Genomic DNA, 22,902 nt, shown 5'->3' with positions numbered 1-22,902 from the left:
TAACATGTCGCGCCCACGAGACGGAGTGTTTGCAAAGGGGTAATTCGGGATGCAAATTAATGCGCGTAATGGCGATAATACGGACAGAGTTGCACGCTTTTCCGCGGCGCGCCGATGAAACGTAACACCGCGCCGGTAGGAGGAAAAATCTGATCCCGAGTTCTTGGTGCATCGGCTGCGCCAAGTGCATTTGCATACCCGTTGAGATCTTCGTATTGTTTGCGTGGATAATGATCTTCGTTGTTGACCGCGCGTTAATGATCCCTTATTAAGCAGCTTGAATGCAACGCTTGTGGAAATGCTGAGGAAATTGTTGGGAAATACGGATTCCCTGCCAGAGCAAATAACCGCGCTGGCATAATTGCGGCAACGTCTCTTTCACGAAGTTACGATAAACAGCAAGGTCAAGTCCACTCCGCTTTCGACGTTAAACGCCTTTGTAGCGCGTGCCAATTGAAATTACGTCAAAGCGAGGGCCTTGGGAAATTAATCAGAAGTTGCTCTGAAATATATTTATAATTAGCGAAAACGCCACACAGAGAAAAATGTCGTTCTACTGCTATATTAAGAAAAACATATTTTAAAGTTTGTGAGATAAAAGCCATTTCATAGGAATAAATTTTATTTCACAGAAATAAATTTTATATCCCACAAATAAATTTTCAAGTATTTTTTTTCAGTATAAAAGAAGAGTAACTACTCAGTTTTTTCTTTTAAGTAATGATTATCTTCAATAAAAAATATTTTCTTGATAACAATCTTAAAATATATTCACATCGCAAATTAAAAAAAAAACTCATTATCGTGTAACTCGAAAGAATTAATTTTTTTTTTATACTGAGAAAAGAATACTTGAAAATTTACATTTATGAAATATAAATTTTATTTCTGTAAAATATAGTTTATCTATGTGAAATAAATTTTTATCCCGCACGAACAAATAAATATTTAAGTGTTTTTTCTCAGTGTACAAGAATGTTATAGAACTTTATCAATGAAAAAGTTGCTTCGATTCTATATAGTAAGTAACCCAAATTTTATTTGTAATATATATATAATTATATTTCTCTAGTTTATATAATATGAAACAACAAATTATGTGGTTGCTGCAACCACAGAGCAATTGCTGATTTATTGGCGTTGCAGTAGTGACCATATCTGGTTACTCCAAGCAGAGTGTATCCATGGCAAATGTCAGCCCAACCGATTTCTGGTTGCCACAACCAGATCACGCGCAATTACATTGATGTAGTTGATGTATCAAAGTAACTGACAATGAACACTACCGACATGACCAGAGCGATTTTGATTCGCACCTATCCTATTCCCTTCAGCTTTCTCAGACAGAATATAACATCTAGTTTTCTATATCCTTCGTTTTTGTTCACATACATCAGAAGGTGCCAAAAAAACATTTCCCTATAACCTATATTGAGCATTAACTCAATCGAAATATCTCGACAAATACATTAAGAAAAAAAAATTTTACACACACACACACACACACATATATATATATTTCTTTTTACATATGAATTACATATAAATATATATATTTTTTTTTACATATCTATAGTTTATAAATAGAAGGTCTTATAGATAAATTATTTATATGTATATATTTATATGTACATATAAATATGTATATGTACTAAATATGTAATATTTATATGTACATATGCAAATACGTATTGGTAGATCATTTTGTATTACTCAGGGTGCACCATTGAATCTAGTGAATCTACTTAACAAGATCTTTCGTTTGAGTTATTGCTCGATATAGGTTACAAGGGCACGTTTTTTCTAAAGCCTTTGACGCCCTCTGGTGGGCAAATTAAGGCATATGCAGAAAAATGGGTATTACTTCAGTTTTTCTCAGAAAAACTGAAGGAGATATTTGAGACGCGTCAAATCTTTCTGCTTTCATCTGCTCGTTTCCTTCCACTGGCGTTTTTGTTAATGATCATAGACTTCATATTTTCAGTGTCGCTGTCTATATGTGTGACTTGAGAAAATAAAAAAAAAATAAAATAAAAACAGCGCGCAGTTGTTACCGTCTTAAGCAAATCGATTACTGTTGCAGCATGCCGGAACCTTGAAACTTATTTGAAGCATTCTTTTTGGACTTCGGGAGGAATCGTTCGCGGCCGATCCGGCCGAGTGATCGTTCCTTCGATCTCTCGACTGCTTTTGAACGCTGCTATGACGGACTGTACGGTGACCATGAGAGCTCGACGGCCGCTGTTTGTTCCTCGCTTTATCTCGAACGTAAATATCGCTTGGAATATATAGGAGGCGGTGTTAGGAGCGACGAAGATACACGTACGAACAAATGCGCGTACCTTGCCGAGAAGCAGAGAAGGACAGTGAACTACTACGAAGACGACGACGACGACGACAACGACAACGACGGCGACAACGACGGCGACAGCCGGGGCACGCAAGGACCTAGCTGGAGGAAAAAGGAGAAACGAAAATAGAAGGACGGACACGGCCGGGCGGGACGGACGGACGGACACTGGATAAACAAGGGGCAATAGAGATAAACAGAGAATATTACGAGAAATATGCGCAAACACGAAACTCTCGTTCCTCCTCTCTCGCGTACGTCTCTCTTCTCTTCCACGGCCGTCGTCCTCTTTCCGCTCGCTTTCGTTTGTTTGGCCGCGTGCTTGCCCCCGCCTCGCCCGCGCCGCTCATTTGCAACCTACTTTTTTAAGCACCCACCGACCTGTCGCGTCGCCCGCCGCTTGTTGGCCCATCATCCCTGTCGGCTGGTCGCTCGCTCACTCGCTCGTTCGTTCGTTCGCTTGCTCGCTCCGTCACGTCGCTACTTAATTTCCCCACCTGATATCTCGTTAAAGATTTTCTCGCTCCTTGAGAGACGCTCGTTTCTTGTGTCAGATTCGGAGCATGAGTTTTAAGCGGTCCCCGAGAATTGTTTGGGCAAGAAAGTTTTCAGAGTGTACGTTCAGGTCGCGCGCGCGCGAACGCGGGAGTGATTGAGAATCCGTGTGAGGGAATTGTGTCTTGGATAACTTAACCCCTTATTTCGAATGCCGATGAGTTAAGTTTCTTTTCGGATGTCCGTTTTAGAGGATCTACTAGTATTAACTCAGGAATAGAGTTAATGTGAATTCGATCAGTGTTACACTTGAGAAAAATACTTGAAAATTTATTTAATGGATATAAAGTTTATTTCTATGAAATAAACTTCCTATGCAATAAACTTTATATGCCACAAATAAATTTTCAAATGTTTTTCCTCAGTGTAGTAAGCACGTCCCTGTCATTTTGACTGTACTACGCTGAGAAAAAATATCTAAAAAATAAAATAAATACTTATATATATATTAATAAATATCTAAAAAATAAAAAAAAAATACTTGATACAGATATTGATAATATATTTAAATTAAAATTCTTTTATTTAAATAGAATATACATTTATTTTCATGAAAAACTAAGTTTGTAGTAAAATATATATTTTTTTATTTAAGAAATATTTTATATCATTATACAGTATATATATGTTATTAGTATCCATCGAATAAATATTTTTAATTTGTTAGAGATTATATTCTCAGTATATACATTAACACATACATATATTATAACAAATTGATAACAATTGATAAAAAAATGTTATAGTAATTTAGTATTGAAATAACAATAAAAAGAATTTTATTAATTATATATTTTATTATTAATATTTCTCTTCCTCTTCTTTTTTGTTTTCGAACTTTTTTATTTTTTCACTTCTTTTTTTTATTTAATCTATTTTCATTAGAAATATAAATTTATTGATAAGATATAGAATATATTTTATTAACGTAAAAACATATGCGTATTAAAATTTATGAAAAGACAAAATTTATAAAATTAAAATTCTTACGTATGTGTTCGTATAAAAATATATATATTCATGTCATATTTTACGTGTTTATACAGGAATAAACATATTGTATTTTTTTTTTATACTATGCACAGAAAGACTAAGAAAGATTTACGTGAAAAATGAAATATGAAATTATCAATAAATTTGATAGATATAATTAAAAAATAAATAAGTGCAGCAAAATGATCGGGACGCGCTTACTTGTAGCTTACTTGTAGCTGAAAAAATTATTTTTGTTTTGCAAAACTTAATTATTATTTTTACTACAATTAATACATTTTATTATATCGTTTTGATATTGCATCAGAGCATATGCGGAAACAAATTACTTATATAGTTTCAGCGTTAATCGACAAGTGATTCATTTTGTTATACTTTCAAGCGGCAATAAATTTTCCAACATTAAATTATCATTTTAGTTACACAATGAAATTGAATGGTAAATTAAATGCAATATCATTTTAGTTAAACGCGGGAAAACTATAATAATTTTCGTTGATATTACAATTTAACTTCATGACATTTAAGAAAATGGACTTAGTAATGCTGAACATAGTCGACAATTTCAGCCGATGACGTACCTAGCAAATTTACATACGCAAACAAGTTGCGCCAATACAAATAGGCAGAAGCAAATAGCAAAGCCGCACTAACGAAACTTTTATGAGCGAGCTAATTGTCAGAACGGAATACGCGACTACGGCTTGTCGTATATTCGCAACGAAACATTATTGTATATTAAACGCTATATACGTGTACATGTCGCGTAACATACACACACACACACACACACACACACACACACACACACACACACATATATATATATATATATATATATATATATCGTATAATTTTTCGAGACATTTCTATAAAACGATTATTAATTTCAACTTATTTTACTTTTTAATTAATAGCATTTCTCATATTGTATTTCTCATTAGTGCAGAGCGGAACTTTGCGTAGAACATTCAATTTTACTTCGTTTTTTACTATTTTTTGAAATTTATCTCAATTCAACTGTACTCATACGATTATGTTATTAAATAAATTGTATCGTGTGCGAGGAGAAATTCATTTCGGGGAAAATAAATATTAAAGCAGGATCAAATTTCTTTCGTAATAGAACAACATCGTTTCGATCAAATTTATGCAATATACCATAGAATATCCATAATTTTGTGCATGACTCTCTCTCTCTCTCTCTCTTTCCGTCTCTTTCTCTCTCTCTCTCTCTCTCTCTCTCTCTCTCTCTCTCTCTCTCTCGACATAGCGAAATTGGGTCAATCGCGGAATCTAGAAGAACTGCCATTGAACGGATGATTGATACGCAGAAGCTTTCTTCAATTAGCGAACTCACTCGCTATCTGCCCCCGCATCCACATCCGAATGCTGATTTTATTACAACACCGTTTATTCCGATGAATCAGAGAAGCTACAAACACCATTTGTCACAATGTCCGCTGCCTCTTATTTTTCTCAATTTTTTATGTCAGTTGATTAATTAATTCTGCCCCGTCAATTTACCGCTAGGCAAGTTCGTTCAAAATGACTGCACGGTTACCACATTACACGCGCTTGGCAACAAATTCTGAGAGAAAAACATGCTTAAGAGCTTATTTGTGGCATGTTTATTCGCAAAAATAAACATTACTTCACAGAAACAAACTTTATATTTTACGTATAAACCTACAAGTATTTTTCTCTTACTGCAAAGAAAACTTTATTATATATAATAATATGAAAATTAATTTCTATTATTGGAAACGTTAATAACTAATTATATCTCTCCCCTCTCACCTTCTGATACAATAAAAATCAAACTAATACAATACAAACAAATACAAATATAATACAAACTAATACAATAGAATTAACCAAAGCATAAGTAACAACAATAGTGCATTAAAATAAAAATAAACAAACAATTAATACTAAACAATAAATAAATCATTAATGAAACGTTAGTGATATTTAATTACCAAGTAGAATGCTATTATCTACATTTATAACGATGGGGATGTCTTTCGTGCAGCGACACGATTCTACCTGATTGCTATCACAATTTTTCTTTCTTTCTCTCTCTCTTTCGGCTGCGAGTCACCCTCACTAAGGCACTCGCGGTAACTTCGTACGGAAAAATATTGCGACACGTATCAATCGCCGCGCACTCGATTATCCGGCCGCGGCCGAAGGTGTCTAAAAAATTCGCAACGTCCATCCTGACTCTCGGACTACCGATATAGGAACGAGACACGAAAGGGAATGAATGCAGACGGGACAGGTAAGGTATTTGACGGTCTATGGTGCCTGGGGTACGTCGAGGGCAGACTATATAATTTCCCTTGAGGGAGATCGGGATGGGCGATACGGGGGTGGGCCGGAGGGGCCAGCGAAAAAGAGGAGCAGGGGGCGAAGGGGATCGGCGTGTTTTCCAGGTGGGGAGGTGTGCCGCGCTCATCCGCGAGCCCATCAACGCAACCATCCTCCGACAATCGATTATTATCTTTCCAATTTGCATAGCAACCGAGCTCTTGTTCAAATCTGCACCCCCTGTTTCGACCCCTTTGGCAACCCCTTGCAAATCCTGCCCCGGCCGCCAGCGTGGCTCCTCGTCAGGCACTCCGTATCGTTTCTGTTACGCTGTCGGCTTTTTTCCGTCCCGGGCATTCGCGTTCAATCTCCTTGCCGGGGATGAGTCGGGGATAACTTGAGGGTGCTCTTCAAATCGTGAGGCAGCTTTTACCCCGTTTCTCACGCAGCATGCTCATTTTTTTTTCTTTTCGATGCGAACGCGAATTTTAATCCAACATCTTGTCGAAAGACAGAGATTTTTTCTTTCTTTTTGGTCAGGTATCGGCTGGGGTTGGTGGGATTGATCGCCGACCGAAATAAATGAATTTCTCTCGGCATGCCAGACGCCTCGTCCGCGACGAAGAATGAAAATAGGGTTATGTTTCCAATGGAACGAAGTCGTCTTTGTCTTAGACACAAATAAATAACTTTAAATCAAGCAAATCAGGTTTGTAATGTGACGTTTTATACGTTGAATTTCCTTTCTAAAATGCATTATTGATTCTTAAATCTGTACGCTGTGACATGTGGCATTTCTTCGCTCCGACCTCTTATTTCTCCATTGTCAGTCATTCCTGTCCATTATGCGACTCCATACAATTGTGCGATTCAGATATTCACCGCGTTACTTACTAACATAATGCTTTTTTAAAATTTTCATGGAATCCGTAACATGTGTCTTGCGCGACGACGTTATTTGCCACGTCTAACAAATATTCGCTGACATTTATCCGATTACGTCTCAACCACGCTGCGCTATACTTTAAAAACATAATAACATATTATCTTATATATGTAATAATAAGTTTGTCTGTATGTTCCTAATAAACTCCTAAATTATAAACTAAGCTCTGAAACTCTTCGACCGATCTGGACCAAATTTTGCATAGTAACTCTCTAGAACCTTGCGGAATATATAGGATACATAAAATCTAAACATTCTTTACTCTAATTTCATCCCCTTGACACTTTGTGATAATTTAAATTTAGCTATTCTAGATATAAGAAGCTCAAGCAATGCCGGGTAGTTTAAGTTAATTAAGTGTATAATTACCCTTACTATTAATTGTGTGTGTGTATGTGTGAAATTACAAAAAAATTACGTCCATCTTTGTCCTCTATCTTGACATAATTCTCCTCGTTTACGCGTTTATTTAGGCGAACTATGGTCCTTCTGAAATGTAACAAAGTGGCTTAATTTTTAAAATATGTTTAAAATATAATTTCTCAAGCACAGTTATCGAGATATTAAACAAATATAAATTATATAGATGATCCTAGAAATCTAATACGTTTCCAGATGCTATCTATATTCTACAAAAAAGCCAAACCGAGACAAAAAATTCCCCTTTCAATAAATAATATCTCCGTTCTTGCTAAGAAATAAAAATAGCAAGTAAAATTCTTTCCACCGAAGAAACCTAGACATGTATCTTTTATCAATTGTTTTTGTCGACAACCGACACATCGATTACGTCGATTTGTAATCCCATGTAGATAGTTCCCCTTCTGGATTCCATCAACGTTGAACATTTATTTGGCGTCCCACCCAACGTGCGTTAAATTACATTTCCCGTTTATTCCGGAATTCGCAGACTGTATCGGCACATTAAATAATACGATACCGAAAGCTGCTCTGCAATCGAATATGTCGACGGGATTCGGGCGCATGCCCGTCGTCCGACTGAGTCAAAAATACGCATGGCCAGATACCAGCCCTAATAGACTTTCCGTGTCGGCGATAAGATTAAAAATGAAAACGACGCGTATTTCTGTCAGTCGGCCACTCGGTCGATTTCATTCGACAATCGCTCGAATCACAAGTGACGCCGTCGTTATCGATAGCTACCTGCTGTATCAAGAAGTTCATTAAAGACACATTGATAATCAATCAGAAGTCGTCGATTGTCGCGGAATATCTGATGCGCCAATTTTGTTCGTTATAATCGCAGACGGCATTTTATGCTGCTTATTGCCCAGATATGATATGTAAAATACGATATTATTTAACAAACTGTTTGGCGATATGTATTACATAAATTGGTAATAGTCACTAAGTTTTAACAACAGACGAACAATTCTGCTAAGGAGTTTCTTATTAATACTCATCAAATTACTTAATTATATTCACTTACACGTTTAGATAGAACTATTTCACTAACACATCTAGTAACTACAGTGAGAGAAAATACTTGAAAATTTATTAGTGGCATATAGAGTTTATTTCTATAAAATATAAAGTTTATTTTTTTGTAACATTTTGTGAATAAACTTCATATCTCACAATAAAATTTTCAAGTGTTTTTTTCTCAGTGTATTATCCAGGCTTGATGGTTAGTAATTTTTTTCAGTGTTTATATTCCCACCGCGGAAACATCAAAATAGAAATAAATTTTAGCACTTTTTAATGCCCTTTGTCACAATTTTATAGTTTTAATAATTAAGATACAGGGGGACACGCGTACACACAAGATTGCTCGTTCAATGGTTGCGTTGACTTCCCAACCATCTTTCCTTCGACGTTTCAAAGAATGGACGGGGCACATCGTTGGACGGTCCAGAGGGTTGAAACCCCTCTTTTATAAAATCTTTGACGCGTCGTCGAGCGAGGCAGTGCCTCGACAGTCATTAATAACTTTTAGGTGGCAGATTTTGCGCGTATTAATCCACCATATTATACCGCGAGGCTGCAGGGACTATATCTCCCTCTTGCCGTCGCCTGTTGGCTCCCGTTTTGCACCCCCTGTAGGGTAGGGCAACCGGATAGCTGAGTCGACGTCTCCTTAATGAAAAATCTGAATCCGGAGAGCGCCTTTTCTTTCGCGCTCGACGCATTCTCGCCGATCCACAACGGCGAGTCTCGCAGTAATAATAATGGAACGTTTGCAACAACTGTCAGAAATTGCATTCATACAGCTGTACATTGCGCTCGATGTGGCGTGACTTATGAGAGAAACAGATTAAATAAATTTTTCCATTATTCGTTGAATACTTCTCTTCAGTGTATTTTATGACGCGGTTTGGATACATATTTGTACGATAAAAAATATCCTTTGACCTCAAGGCGACTCTATTTTAAAGAAAAGTACCACTTTAAACTCTTCTTCGGTCACAAAATTTGGAGTTCATTGACTCTGTCGCATTCTGCGTTCATCGCGCTGACAATAAGACACCGGGCGACATCCATATTCACTACGAAGCTACGAAACCACCCCGTCGACTTTTCTCATTTCTGTTTGCAGAGACGACCAAACGGCCCCATAATGTGCTCGCGTGGCAAATTAACAAACGCCCGAGGAATGAACCGACTCCGTTTCTCCTTCGCCATCAGCCCCTTCCGGCACACACCGACACGTGCTCCCTCTTCCCTCATGCTCCCTCTTTCCTAATCTCCCTCTCTCATACACATTCTTTCTCTTTTTCGTTCTTTCTCTCTCCCACGTCGTGGCAAGGAGGTATATTGTCGCGTAGTAGCGTAGACCGTAGTAGCGGCTTCTCTCTTTCTCTCTCTCTCTTCCGCTGAGCAAATTTCATGTACAATTAGAAGGCTTTTGTAGAAGCTAAACTGCTAATAGTCTCCGAGAAGGGGCTCGCGTCCTTCCACCCCCGTCTTGCCTCTTCGCCACCGTGCACCTCATTTCGCGTGACAGTCGTTCTCCTCGTCGCCATCCGTTCCCTACCGTGTCGCGGCAGTCTCTCTCTTCCGCGCGCACGTACCCTCACCAGTTCTTCAACCCTTACCAGAGCTTGCGTTAACCCATCCTCCTCTCGACTTGTGTCATCTCGTGGAACGTATCCGCCAATTCACTCCCGCTGGAAGCCAAGGCGTCCTCTCCCGCCGCTTCCTTCTGCACCCCCGAATCGAGGTGAGAGCAATTCGGCAACGATGAGGGCGGCGCCACAAGACTTATTGTGGATTATAAACTAGGATTGTTTTCATTAAACGCCACGTTTCCCTGCGACTACCCCTTTTCGGCATGTGTACCTTATTGACTCTTACGACGAGCAGGAGCAGACTCGTTCCCACCTTGGAAGCACCAAACGCGCTACCACGTAGAGCCACGTGTGCGAATAGATCCGAGCGCTCGCCCGAGTCACTCCGAGTGACTGTTTAATTGGGCGCACTAGGTAGAGAACCTTCTCGAGCTGTGATCGGCGGATTCACAGCGGGTGTTAATTGCAAGATGTAATTGTATGGTTGATCTGCTATTTCATTTTTTCATTTTTTTGTGCGAAGTAGATTGCACACTCTTGAAGCTTAGTAACACATCTGGCTTTTGCTAGCATGTTTTATTATTTTTAAAAGTAATCTTTTTAAATGTTACCAGCAGCGCGATATATCCGAAAGAGATATACTGTTTCGCAACTCAGGATATTTTTGCCTCGATACGCTGGACTGATTAGTATAATAAGTTTTTATAACAGAATTTATATATTAATATATGTTCGCATGCGTGCATGTCTTATACAGACATACATGTCCTAGAATTCTTAAAAAAAAAAAAAAATAGTGGACTGGTATCCACTGGACAAATATCGTTATAGACAAATACTCGGTATAAATTACGGTTTTAATAATTGGAAATAATACGGAAAAAATAAGAACAACGAGAAGATAAAGATGAGAAACATAAAGATAAGCTCGACTGATCTTAAAATTTTTGTATGGAGTATCAAGTGTTCTTGCTTCTCTTTCGTTACGTAAAGGAATATTTTTTTCACATTATTTGATTTATTTTCCAAATAAAATTCTTATGCATTTACAAGCATATTATGACTGAGAACATTATAGAAAGAATGAAAGAGAGAGAGGAAGGAAGGGAGGGAAAGAGAAAGAGGGGGAGAGAAAGAGAGAGGCGATGTACTCGTTGATGACTAGTTAATTGACGCGCGACGCGTGGAGATTGTTTTGACAGCGCAATAAGACATGCGCGTTTGTACGCAAATCATACTAATTGAAAACTGAGGTCTTACACTTGCGTTGTTGCAACAAAATAACTCACTTCCAATTCCGTGTTTATGTGCTTAGCCGCGAACTGGACTGGGAAAAAATTGCATACAGTAAGTTGAACAGTGTCTAACGCTACAACACGTCCGTTATCTCCGTGTAAAATGGCTTGTCAGTTCTCGAATAGCCCTAACCTCTATTATTCTCGTAAATTGCCCTATGTAGCGCATCTATCTTTACGCGAAGGTAAACCGTGAACACGAAAAACAAATTTATGAGAAAGAGGACAGCGCTTACGACGCTCCACCTTTCACGGAGACTCCGGGAGGAAAAGTGGAAGACGACCCGCGAAGAAAGGACTCTTTGTTATGTCTTCTTTTTTAATTCGGGGCGGTTTCCGGCACCGCGCAAATATACGGCCAACGTCCTCTTTCTCTTTCCTTTTTATATCTCTCTCTTTTTTTCTATCTTCGAAAAAGGCCATCATTTTGCGCGACTCGTCGCCGAGTATTGTTGAAAATCAAATGAATACAGTTGTGTGATAATCACACTTGCAATGACAATAATATTGACTTTCGCGTCAAATCGCCTAAATAAGTGCGCACATTAAAAAATTCGGGGTCGTCCACGGAGTATTTTGAAGGTGAACAATTCAACGTAAATATAACACCTCGCTGGTCGTGACACACGTGCGAATTAACGCGACTGGAAACGTATAGAGCACAGCGTAGAATCCGTGTTCGCGCCGCTGGACGCGGCAAAGACGTTAGCGAGCCAGAAGTAGGAGGTAAAGAGAGGACGTGACGATAACTGGGCTAATGTGCAATAATGAACATGGTTGCTTATCAAATGGCCCTGACGGTTCTCTTCCTGCTGCCTGTGTGACTTACGACCGCGTCTTTCATGAACCGCGAAACATGATTGTGACGCGCGTAATGATGCGCGGCAACGTGCGACTATTTCGCGCGGTTTCGCAACTCGCACGAAATGCGGAGCGGCATAGAGCGCGAAGGCAAAATCCACTCGTTGAATAAAGACTTTGTCTGAAGTTCGGAAAAGAATTTTGACTTAAACACACTCATATGAAAGTTTGTTCTTGAACAAACTTGTATATAGGGGAGAGTTGTCGAAATCGGCAAACCGGTCTCTTAAATCGTAACTGGTTTCTTTTATGTTTGTAGTGCACATAAAATAAGATATAATCTACATAATAATAAAAATAAGATAAAATAAGATGCAATTTTTCGTTTATATCTTTTATAATTCATTTATTTTTTATTTTTACTGTCAACTGTTGTTTATGCAGTGTTCGAAATTTACTAAAATATTTAATAAAATATTCTAAGCGCAATTCTATTTTATTCTATTATTATTACACTATTAATATGATAATTTTGTATTTGAAATACTTTTTTTCATTCTTTTATTCATTAAAAGAAAAATATTCTTTCGATAAAAGTTTCTATTTAAAGTATATAACTATATAAATAATATAGGAAAAATGACATTTTGCAACTGGAGTTGTTTTCTTCTTCAAAATATTTTCTTTTTAATTTTAAAAGAATTCTTTTAAAATTAAAAGGAAGTTAAAATGTATATATATGTATATATATAAGAGCATCTCGCTAAAGAAATATATTTGTTTGGATATATATTAGGTTAAAAATTTCTTCATAAAATATACATTTTATTTATCAGTGTATTTCTATTTAATCCATATTTTTCGATATCAACATCTGTTCAGTGTTTATGGGAAAAGATTGTTTAATCGATCTAACATCTGTACAATTCTTCGCTATCTGCGTTTTTCAAGATAAGAGACGTCACAAATGTTAAACGATCGAGCGCGTTACTGCGTTCAACAATCAGATAAAATTTCCGTGTTGATCTTTTACGGAAGATGACAAGTTTTGTGGTTGATCGGTCGTCCATTGCAGCGCGACGTCACGAAAACACGCGTTACATCAATTATTGGGTTTCCCGCAGGGCCGATGTATTTTCGCGCATTGCGCACGTAAGAGTACACACGTTTACATGCGGTACGTTGGATATAGTATGCATATGGAGCTCTTCGTGCTAAGAATAGGCAACATACAGACGGTCGGATATAGCTAGGACTTTGTGCCTATAAGCGAGCAGGTCATTGGCATTAGGGGTTGGAAGGGTGTGCATTTGTGCGATGCGCGCGTACATACGCGATTCAGTCCTCAGTGTTGATAGGCTTTCGATCGCCGGTGTCCCTCAGTGTCAACGCTCAAATTCGGCATCATTTGGGTCACATTCCACCCCGTAAAGATTCATTAGAGCGGCAGAGCAACGGAAACAATTCATGGCTCGCAAGTTTGAGCGAGATCGAGCGCGATCAGTCAGTTTGCACGTAAATTATTAAATTTAGCAATTTCATTGCTTCTTCGATCAAATAATTGTTCATCGTAAATCACATAAATGCTGCTACTCCTTGCAACTTTTAAGAGTCTCGATAAGTAGTCTTACTATTCTAACTTAAAATACATGTATACAAAAATTGAGATTTTTATCACTGTTCTTAATTGCTTAATTAAGTTTCTTTTAGAAAGATAGCAACGTCGTACAACAGCATCGTACGTTTCCATAATAGCAAACATAAAATACTCCCAAGTGGTAGAATGACGGCAACTGACGTATTAATAACGTATTATTGAGAAACATCAATAAAGCATCATTAAAGCGTCATTCGACATCATTATCTTTGCTGGGCTTGTATTTCAAAGTGGAACAACTTTTGATTCGGACTGAATGACAATTAAATAGTTTATAATTACTTTTAGGTGTAATATAGATTAAACTCTAATTTAAAAAAATTTGTTTCATTTTCAAGGTATAGGCATTTTCATACACCCTTAATCTCGTTTTCACGAGATCACGAGTTAGTCGTTCACGACTAACAACGTCAAAAGACTCTCACAATTTCCACCCCGAAATACACTCTGCCTCTTTCCCTCTCTCTCTCTCTCTCTCTCTCTCTCTCTCGTATTCTGCGGCGTCGTATATAACACGCGACACGTTGGCGCAGATACATCATATCCTTTCAATAATCAACGTGTCTATTAGGAATACGTTTAATATTCTATTTTCTAAGTTTTCAAACGCGACGGCCCGGACGAGAGAGCCGCAGCTTATACCCGTTTATATTTAAACAGCCGCCCTCTCGATTAAAAACGACGCGCGGCGCACTTTCGCGAAGTGACGCCCGCTGACTTCGATCGGATCGCTGATTTCAATTTAATGGCCTGTCACTCCGCTCTTTTGCCCGTTAATTTTTCCGATATCGGCGATCAACGCGCGCTCGCGCGCGCGGTCCTGTTTGTTCTTTCTGTTTTCCGTACACGCGTCGCGTCGTGCCGCGCCGCGCGCGATGAGCTGCACCGCCATTCATATCCCCGCGAAACTTTCGTCTGTTTATATCCACATAAATTCTCACACTAGCCGCGCACGATACTCTCCTTCTCCCCTTCCGCTCTTCCTCATCCTCCGTCCGTTATATATCGACTCATCGATCCATTTTATCAGTCTCTTCCTAACCGCGATATTTCCCACGACCAATCACCTGGGAACTTTCGCTGCCTGGCTCCCGTCCTTTCTTTCCTTTCTTTTCTCTTTTTTTTATTTTTCTCCATTTCATTTCGCTCTATCCATCGCTTCCGCTGCAATTGGAGAGCAGAATGCAGGCCGACTCGGCGTTACACTATAATCAGTATGATACAATCGCGGTATCAACTAACATCGGCACCGCCAGCGCATACGTACGTAAGACAGTCGGTATTTATAGCCGCTTACGTTCGATGCGGACTTGGTTATTACCCGGATGAACTATTTATCTCCGTTGCACCGGACAGATACCATCGTTGTTTGTATAATTCAACGTGATCTAATACACTTTACTGAATTATTTCGTATGGCGCAGCAGACGGAGTGTATACAACGGTTATTACATTATTTATAATTTGTGCAGAGAACGAACTTTTCTATAATGTATAACGAACATGTATACGAAAGTCGCGCATTGCTATATTTCTCTTTTTTGATTATATATATATATATATATATATATATATATATATATATATATATGTGTGTGTGTGTGTGTGTGTGTGTGTGTGTAATATATATATATATATATATATATATATATATATCTATGTATATTTGCCCAAAATACATTAGTAATTAGTAAAATACATTAGTAAAATTGCCCACAATACGTTAATACAATTTTTTCGTGTTACTAAACGATGCGCAGAATAAGGTGACTTGAAACGATAAGTCTTTAATTAAATACCTACGTATATATTTGATGTTTCTTGAAGGTGCAATTATTACCGGTTACGGAAAGTAACCGCGCACAATAGCGCCGAGATGCCGGCGACAACAAATCAGTAGCTTTCGCACAAATGCTTTGATGGATGAAAACATAACAGAACTGGTAGCGTGCTTAATGCAGGAACCAAACGTACCGATGTGGGTTTATGGTATCAAGCAATGCTGCGTTTACGATCGATACAAGTGCTCGTATCGTATCGGAGTTAGAATGGTTTAGAGAGCATGACTAAATACTGACGAACATGAACTAATGTCGCCTTTGTTTTCGTCGCCCTTTCAATATTATAACTGTTTACGTGTTCACATCACGCTCCTGCAACCTATATCTCATAGATTGTATCCGGAATTATCATATTCAACAAGCAAGCAGAAAGTGTATTTCTCAATTCTAAGAAAAAAACATATCGGAAAATAAGAAATATGTACACGTTGAGTACGTATTTCTTGTATTAATATACATATTTTATATTGATATTGTTATATTTTTTACATTTTTACATTTAGAAAAATTTCTTTGAAATGAAAAAAGAGACATATATTTCTAAAACCGTTGCTTTTCATGAAAGCAATTGCTTATTTTCTTTAAAAAAATTTTTTAATTTAAATAAATACGTTATTAATATTCATGGAATATTTTTTTATTTTTCACAGATTTTTTTCTCAATGTATATTTAATTTTGGATAATACTTTTTAAATTGAATAAGAAAATGCTGAAACATTAGATAAGAGGTACACTTCTCTTGTCATGTCTTGAAAACTCAATCGGTTCAAGCGAATTTTATTATTCCCTGATGAATTATTCATTTGTTTAGCATTATATACTGACTTACGCATAAATAAAAATTTAAAAGGAAATTATAAATTTAAAGTATTTACAATGACGTCTTATGAAATGCGTTGTTTTTTCACATTATGCGCGAAAGATATTGAAAATAGCCTGTTAAAATATAACCGATCGTGCTTCATTGAAAATAAAAAAAATGGAAAAACAGCCGAGTCATGTCAGTTTCAATGAGAATTTTTTGGCGCGGAGAAATTATCGACGGCTGGTCGAATATTACAAGGTACTCTATTAATTGATCGTAACGTATCGTTAGCGGTTAATGTGTTGCGCATCGGCACACGTACGCGTTACATAACTTGATGGCAAAACGCCAGTAATGCAAGGAATTCATCACCAGCACGCTAGGTATGTAGAATACGATATTGCGGATTAAATACAGCCGCGATTTACAATAAAACCGGTGCGCACCCTCGTCGATACAATATTTTTACGCTTTGGCAATATGTGGAATGTTACCGATAAACGATCACGTTACGCCATTAAAAATGTGATTTCCCTGTTAACACGTTGCGTCGTGTCACATCGTCTTGAAAAACGTCCGCGATTTCGTCAATTTTTCAGCTGGAGATTTTCCGTCTTGCATCAACGACATACGTGTAATAGTGCCAGATGCGCGCGCGCGTTACATATTAATTTATGACATGTCTGCGTTACATCGCGTTGAAGATTCCGCGTAATTTTTGACGCATTCTTGACATTCGCTTCTTCAAGAATTCTAAGACTTTCAATGGACTTGCAGGTGAAACTTTCTTTTAATTTTCACAGTTTATTAGACATTCCAGTGACTTTAACTTTCCGCATATAGTCATATTTTTTGGTACAATCTGTATCTGTAGGCTCGGGCGACTTCGAACTATCATAACTTTGAAACACAATATTCCTCAACACATTTTCCCCGAGATAAAAAAAGCCTTAGCTATAAGATATATAATTAACAATAAAATCAAAATTTACAAACAAATCCATGTTATTTTGAGATTTTCCCGAATCCTTAACGAAGGATCCTCTCCTTATATACATACATACACACACACATAGACGTAATATTGTATATCTATGGAGAGTTAAAGATTTTTAACTAGAAGTGGAAAATTATTGATATTCTATTTCAGTAGTTATCGATAACTTGTAGTAGTTATCGAATGCGACTATTGACAGCTATCGATAAAGTTCTCGACAATTCTGATATTTAAAAACAAAGCATTGGTAAAATGACCGTACTCATTTATTTGGGTATTCCCAATTTCGACCTCCTTTCCTTCTTATTATTTTATCATAGTTGATTCGGTTTCACTTGGTAGTAGATAGTTATATAAGATTAATTAAACAGTTTTATATTTTACATAAAAAAATAGTTCACGGTGTTGCCGCGCTGTTATAGCTGCCCATATATTTAAGCCACTTGTAGACATATATTTTTCAAACATATTTATTTGTTAATTTAAGCAAAAGAAACAAATTTGAATTGTTAATAAAACAATTTAAAAGTATTTTATCGCAAAATTTTATTTCAACGTGAAATTATGAAGAAAAGGAATCAAGAATCATCGATTACTTGTTTTAAACTACAGATAGTCATCGATAGTGTAAACTATCGATAGTTATCCATAGTGCCATCGATAGTTTTCCACCCCTATATATATTCTCGACATTTCCTAAATGTTAAACCAGTTTAAAAAAATGTAGGACTCTAGGATACGAGCGCATCGCCAATTGCCGGGCGGCGAATTCTCTCTCTCTCTCTCTCTCTCTCTCTCTCGTAATATTATATAGATTCACCGTGTAACGGGTGCGCAATGAGCTCGCAAAGCCGCCAGTTCGTTCGAATCGCTAATTTCACCGGTTAACGCTGCGAGATAGTATCGCGGACGCGTAAAGAAGCTTAAAGGAGCGCGCGATAACAGAAAATTGTGCGTATCGCGTCACCGATCGCCGATACCGCAGCAATGTCATCAGTATTGCACACGCGTGGGCGGTGACCTTAACGTAAATGCAAACGCGGAGATATCGGCGCTGAAAGGAAGAACCCGAGACAGGCGAGAAGGTGCGAGACCATAAAATACCGTTGTCGGCTGGCCGGTCGGTCGGTCGGTCGGCCGGCGGTGTTATCGAAACACGCAATGCCACGGATTACGAGAAAATATGCGAGCGCGAGCGCGCACGCCCGTGTGCGTGTGCTTAGGAAGCTCTACGGTTCGTCTATTTCCTCTCTTTCTCTCCCCCCTCTCTGTCCTTCTCTCTCTTCCCTTCTCCCTCGCCGCTCTCTTTCTCTCTCGCCTCGCGCTTCCTATACCGCTCGCGAATTCGTATCACCCGTAAACGACGAGCCCTCGAGACTCTGTCGGACTGGAAGCGCAATATTTGCCGTTGGGAAATTTGCATGCGGACTTCTTGCGCCGCGTGCGCAACGCCTACTGTGCGATCTAACGTAGGAGACGGTGCTCGAGGAACACGTTCTGCCCGTTTCCGCGTTATAGTTCGCATGACATCGGAGTAAGCGGAATAACTGCGTGTGAAACGCGTCCAATAATAAACGAACGGCTATCGTCACTCGGCGGCGTTTCTTCGACGTGAATGAGAGAGATCGTGCATTTGCAACGAAGATCCGATAGCTGCAAGTGCAATCGCGTGTTTTATTTTATGCTTTGATATCAGCTCGTGCACTATTTTCGTGCAACTAGGTCGTGAATCTGTGAACGCTTCTGTGTGCTATGAAAATCGATAATGCGTGATTCGATAATTTGCGTTTATCTGAGAATACACCGTGAACATTCCCGCCAGGTGTACCCAGTAATTTCTGCGTGTAATGTTTATCGCTGCAATTACACGCTCCGCGAAATTTTTTGTTTTTGATTTGTCTGTCTATTACGTCCCGTTTTTTTTTGTTTTCGATTTGGTCCTTTTGGACGCGTCAGCGATATGTAAGCGCTTTTTTAAACGTTGTCAACAAAGTAAGACTACGCATACGGATTAATTATAATATCAAACTGAGTCATCGTTCACGGCCCTGCGGGAGTTAATCGACGTGACGCAACGATTTTCGTGTAATAGATATATGGCGATAAGGATATCGAATGGAGGGACACATACACTCGCACACGGAGAAAACTCGTAACAGATGTTGAGCGCTAGTAAGCCTAGTTTAAATACCGTTATCGGCCGTACCATTAAGCATAACTGTTTTCCCCGCTGACATACCTCGCATCTTCCGTATTTAATTCCATTAGATAGCCAGCGAGCAAATATACTTTGGCGCGCGTATTGCCGTGTTCCCAATGTACGTACATTATTGGTAATTCAAGATAATTATACGCGTATACTATATCCTAAGAAACCCATTTGCAAGGTAGATAATGTAGCGAAAAACACAACGGAGTTAACCAGCGGTTTGCATACATATACAGATCTCATGTAAATTTTATCCAAGTCGTCAACAGAACGTTAAAACATTCAATGATGAATCGAATGACGACTGGCGGATGTATAATTCAAAGCGCAAACCTACCGAATTCAAATATCATAACGCGAAACTAATGACGGTCCCAAACGATTTTGTGAACACTGGGAAATAAAATCGATTAAAAGAGATCATGCGGAACGTAAAATATTCAACGAGCGATCAAATGACAAAGTGATGAGTATATAATTCCAAGTAAAAACAAATTTAATTCGAGTATGATACAAAGTGAAAGTAACGACGAATGTTTGAAACAATTACGTAAGATTACAGAAAAAAGATTTGGGTAAAAAAAGATTTGAGTCTCAGAGTTAAGTTTTGTGGTACAAACTGCAATCAAGTCGAATAAAAATTAAGTTAGATGAACAAACTAATATAAGAAAGGTAAGGTTGAATCAACAGTACAGAGTCAATAAAAGTAATAATGCTTCGAACTTACAACATTAATACAACGAACTTACAACATTAACACAACGCACGTGACACAAGAAAACATTATTTCGTGTAATTTGTGGTTGAACGTTCTTTTGTTGCCTCAGTAACTTTCTTATCTTTAAAATAATTTTCCTACTTCTAAAAGTCGCTCTCCGAAGGTTAGGTCTAGCGTAGCGTTGATAACAAAATCGCTTTTTCACGCATGTGCATTGGAATTTAACCTGTGTAAGCACAAGAAGCGGCCCTGCTAGTCTAGATTACCTCATAGAATATTATTGCCGGAGACACGCTTTAAGAGAACGTTTTTCTGCCCACTGAGTAACAGTCTCAAGATTTTTAAAATAATTTTCGACTTTTTATAAATCGATTTCCGAAAGTAGGGTCAAACGTGTGTATTTCGTCGAATATTTTTGGTTGGAATACACTTTGGATAACCATTTCTCTATCACATCAGTAACTTTGCCAATATTTTTCAACTTCTAAAAGTCGTTCTCCCAATGTTGAGTCTAGTATAACGTTAATAACCGCTCTATCGCGCGTGCGCATTAGGACCCATCCTGTGTATGTCCTTCGAATTACAATATATATCAACATTAATACAGTTAACTCAATATACGTGACATAACTAAACATTTTTGTTCTTTTTATGAAATTTATTAATAATTTAGATTATAATGTACATATATGCAAAGTATCAAAATATATGAGAACCGATACTAGTTTATTAGAAGCTTAATGAATAGGTATTTTTAAACTATAAATTTAACTGTCTAGTGTTAATTTAGTACTAATTTATGAAGAATATAAACCTTTAATATAGATACGATTTTATTTACATGACAATTTTTTTGATTCGCTTCAATTTCTGAAACTAGGGTTGATATTTGATAAAAATTTGTGTTATTTGTGCGTTTTATCATATTTCAGACATTTTGATTTTTATGAAGAAAAACTTTCTATGTTGCGTTTCATAAAACGACTTTTTTCTATAGAATAGCCTCTTCACAACATTGTGCGACGATTTCTCCCGCGATAACTTCACACATTCGGCTGTTGTTGGAAATTAATACCTTCGAAATTCGAACGTTCGCGAAAATATACGCGTTCGCGTGCGCGCGCGCGCACGGAGAAAACTCGTGACAGGTGTACGATCTTGGCAAGCTCGCCTTGAACACGGTTATCAGCGTAACGCCGGACATTTGGCGCTCGTGCGACACCGGCTCGATAATGCGCGCATACGTGCGTGCTCCGCAAGCCGTCGAATACGACGGCCGGCGTATAACATGCTAGAAAATACGGTTCGTCACACGCGTATGCATACCTACTCACAAACACATACATATATGCGCGAGGGGGAGAGAGTGAGAGAGAGAGCATTCGCATTTCGCGGTGCAAGTTGCACATGTGCCGCGAATAAACAATAGCCGGCGCGCTAGCGAGATTGCGTGTCCCACGTATGTATGTACGGCGACACTCGTGCGCGAACCCCAAGTCGACAACCCCCGACCGGTCTCTCTTACGCAGAAAGACCGACGATTATCGATATGACATGTGGCGCAGCGATTTCCACGCACGGCTGGCTTCTTACTCGCGCTTGCTCTTATTCGCGCGTCGCACAGTGTAAGAATCTAAATAAAATTGGCCAAAAATCAAATTTTGTATGTGCATGATGAATGATCTTTACCTAATTTATTACGACACTTCAAGTGATATATGTCGATAAGATAATATTTTATAATACTTTCTTCCTTTTTGGTAAAACTGTTATTTTGAAATTGTTGTTTTAATATAGAATTATATCATTAAGAAGGAAGTGGGATTTCACTGTCATAATTTTCCGATAAGATTTTATTTGATTATACTTCCGGGTATTCCTCAGGAAAATTTTGAAGATGCATTTAAATCTTTTTTTTCGTTAGTTTATTTTACAATTTAAAGAAGTTGTGGAAATTTATGCGGGTTGTAGGACAAAATCGATATCATGTGTCTTGATTAAGTCTATTTTGAAGTACAGAGAATGTTATGTTAGGAAATGTGTAGCAGATAAAAAATGTAAAAAATATTATAAAAAAGTTTTTCTTATTCATATTTATCAAAGTTTCATAAAATTCCGAGTAAAAATATTACAAATTTACTTAATGATATCATAGAATTGCTACCAGAATCTGATATACAACAAATGAACTAGTTCACTTTAATCAAACTCAATTGAACTAGTTCAGTTCGATTAAATTGTTATAAATTTTTATTTGGAACATGATTTGGAATATTGATCAGGAATATCTTAAAATATTGCACTGTGCGTTAGTTCGATCGAAGATATGACTAAGCTTTCTCTCTCTCTCTCTCTCTCTCTCTCTCTCTCTCTCTCTCTCTCTCTCTCTCT

The 22,902-nt window shown here is 37.8% G+C and overlaps 1 protein-coding gene and 1 long non-coding RNA gene across 24 annotated transcripts in view; both read right to left on the bottom strand.

Moving 5' to 3' along the window:
* Positions 1–22,902, bottom strand: part of LOC116854091 (forkhead box protein P1) — a 324,470-nt gene that overhangs the window by 231,708 nt on the left and 69,860 nt on the right. The window lies entirely within an intron of this gene.
* The window catches only part of LOC116854092, a 38,475-nt gene continuing 19,564 nt past the window's right edge, over positions 3,992–22,902 (bottom strand). The window contains exons 2-3 of the long non-coding RNA XR_004380089.1: positions 7,533–7,646; positions 3,992–7,233 (exon numbers count right to left, since the gene is read on the bottom strand). This is a non-coding gene — a long non-coding RNA (uncharacterized LOC116854092). The remainder of the gene's footprint in view (positions 7,234–7,532; positions 7,647–22,902) is intronic.

This window comes from Odontomachus brunneus, unplaced genomic scaffold, assembly GCF_010583005.1.
Source record: "Odontomachus brunneus isolate Ranch 3 - 2012 unplaced genomic scaffold, Obru_v1 Obru_scaffold_008, whole genome shotgun sequence".
Lineage (NCBI taxonomy): Eukaryota > Metazoa > Arthropoda > Insecta > Hymenoptera > Formicidae > Odontomachus > Odontomachus brunneus.
Note: the sequence above shows the minus strand (reverse complement) of the source record. Positions and strands in the feature narration are given on the sequence as shown.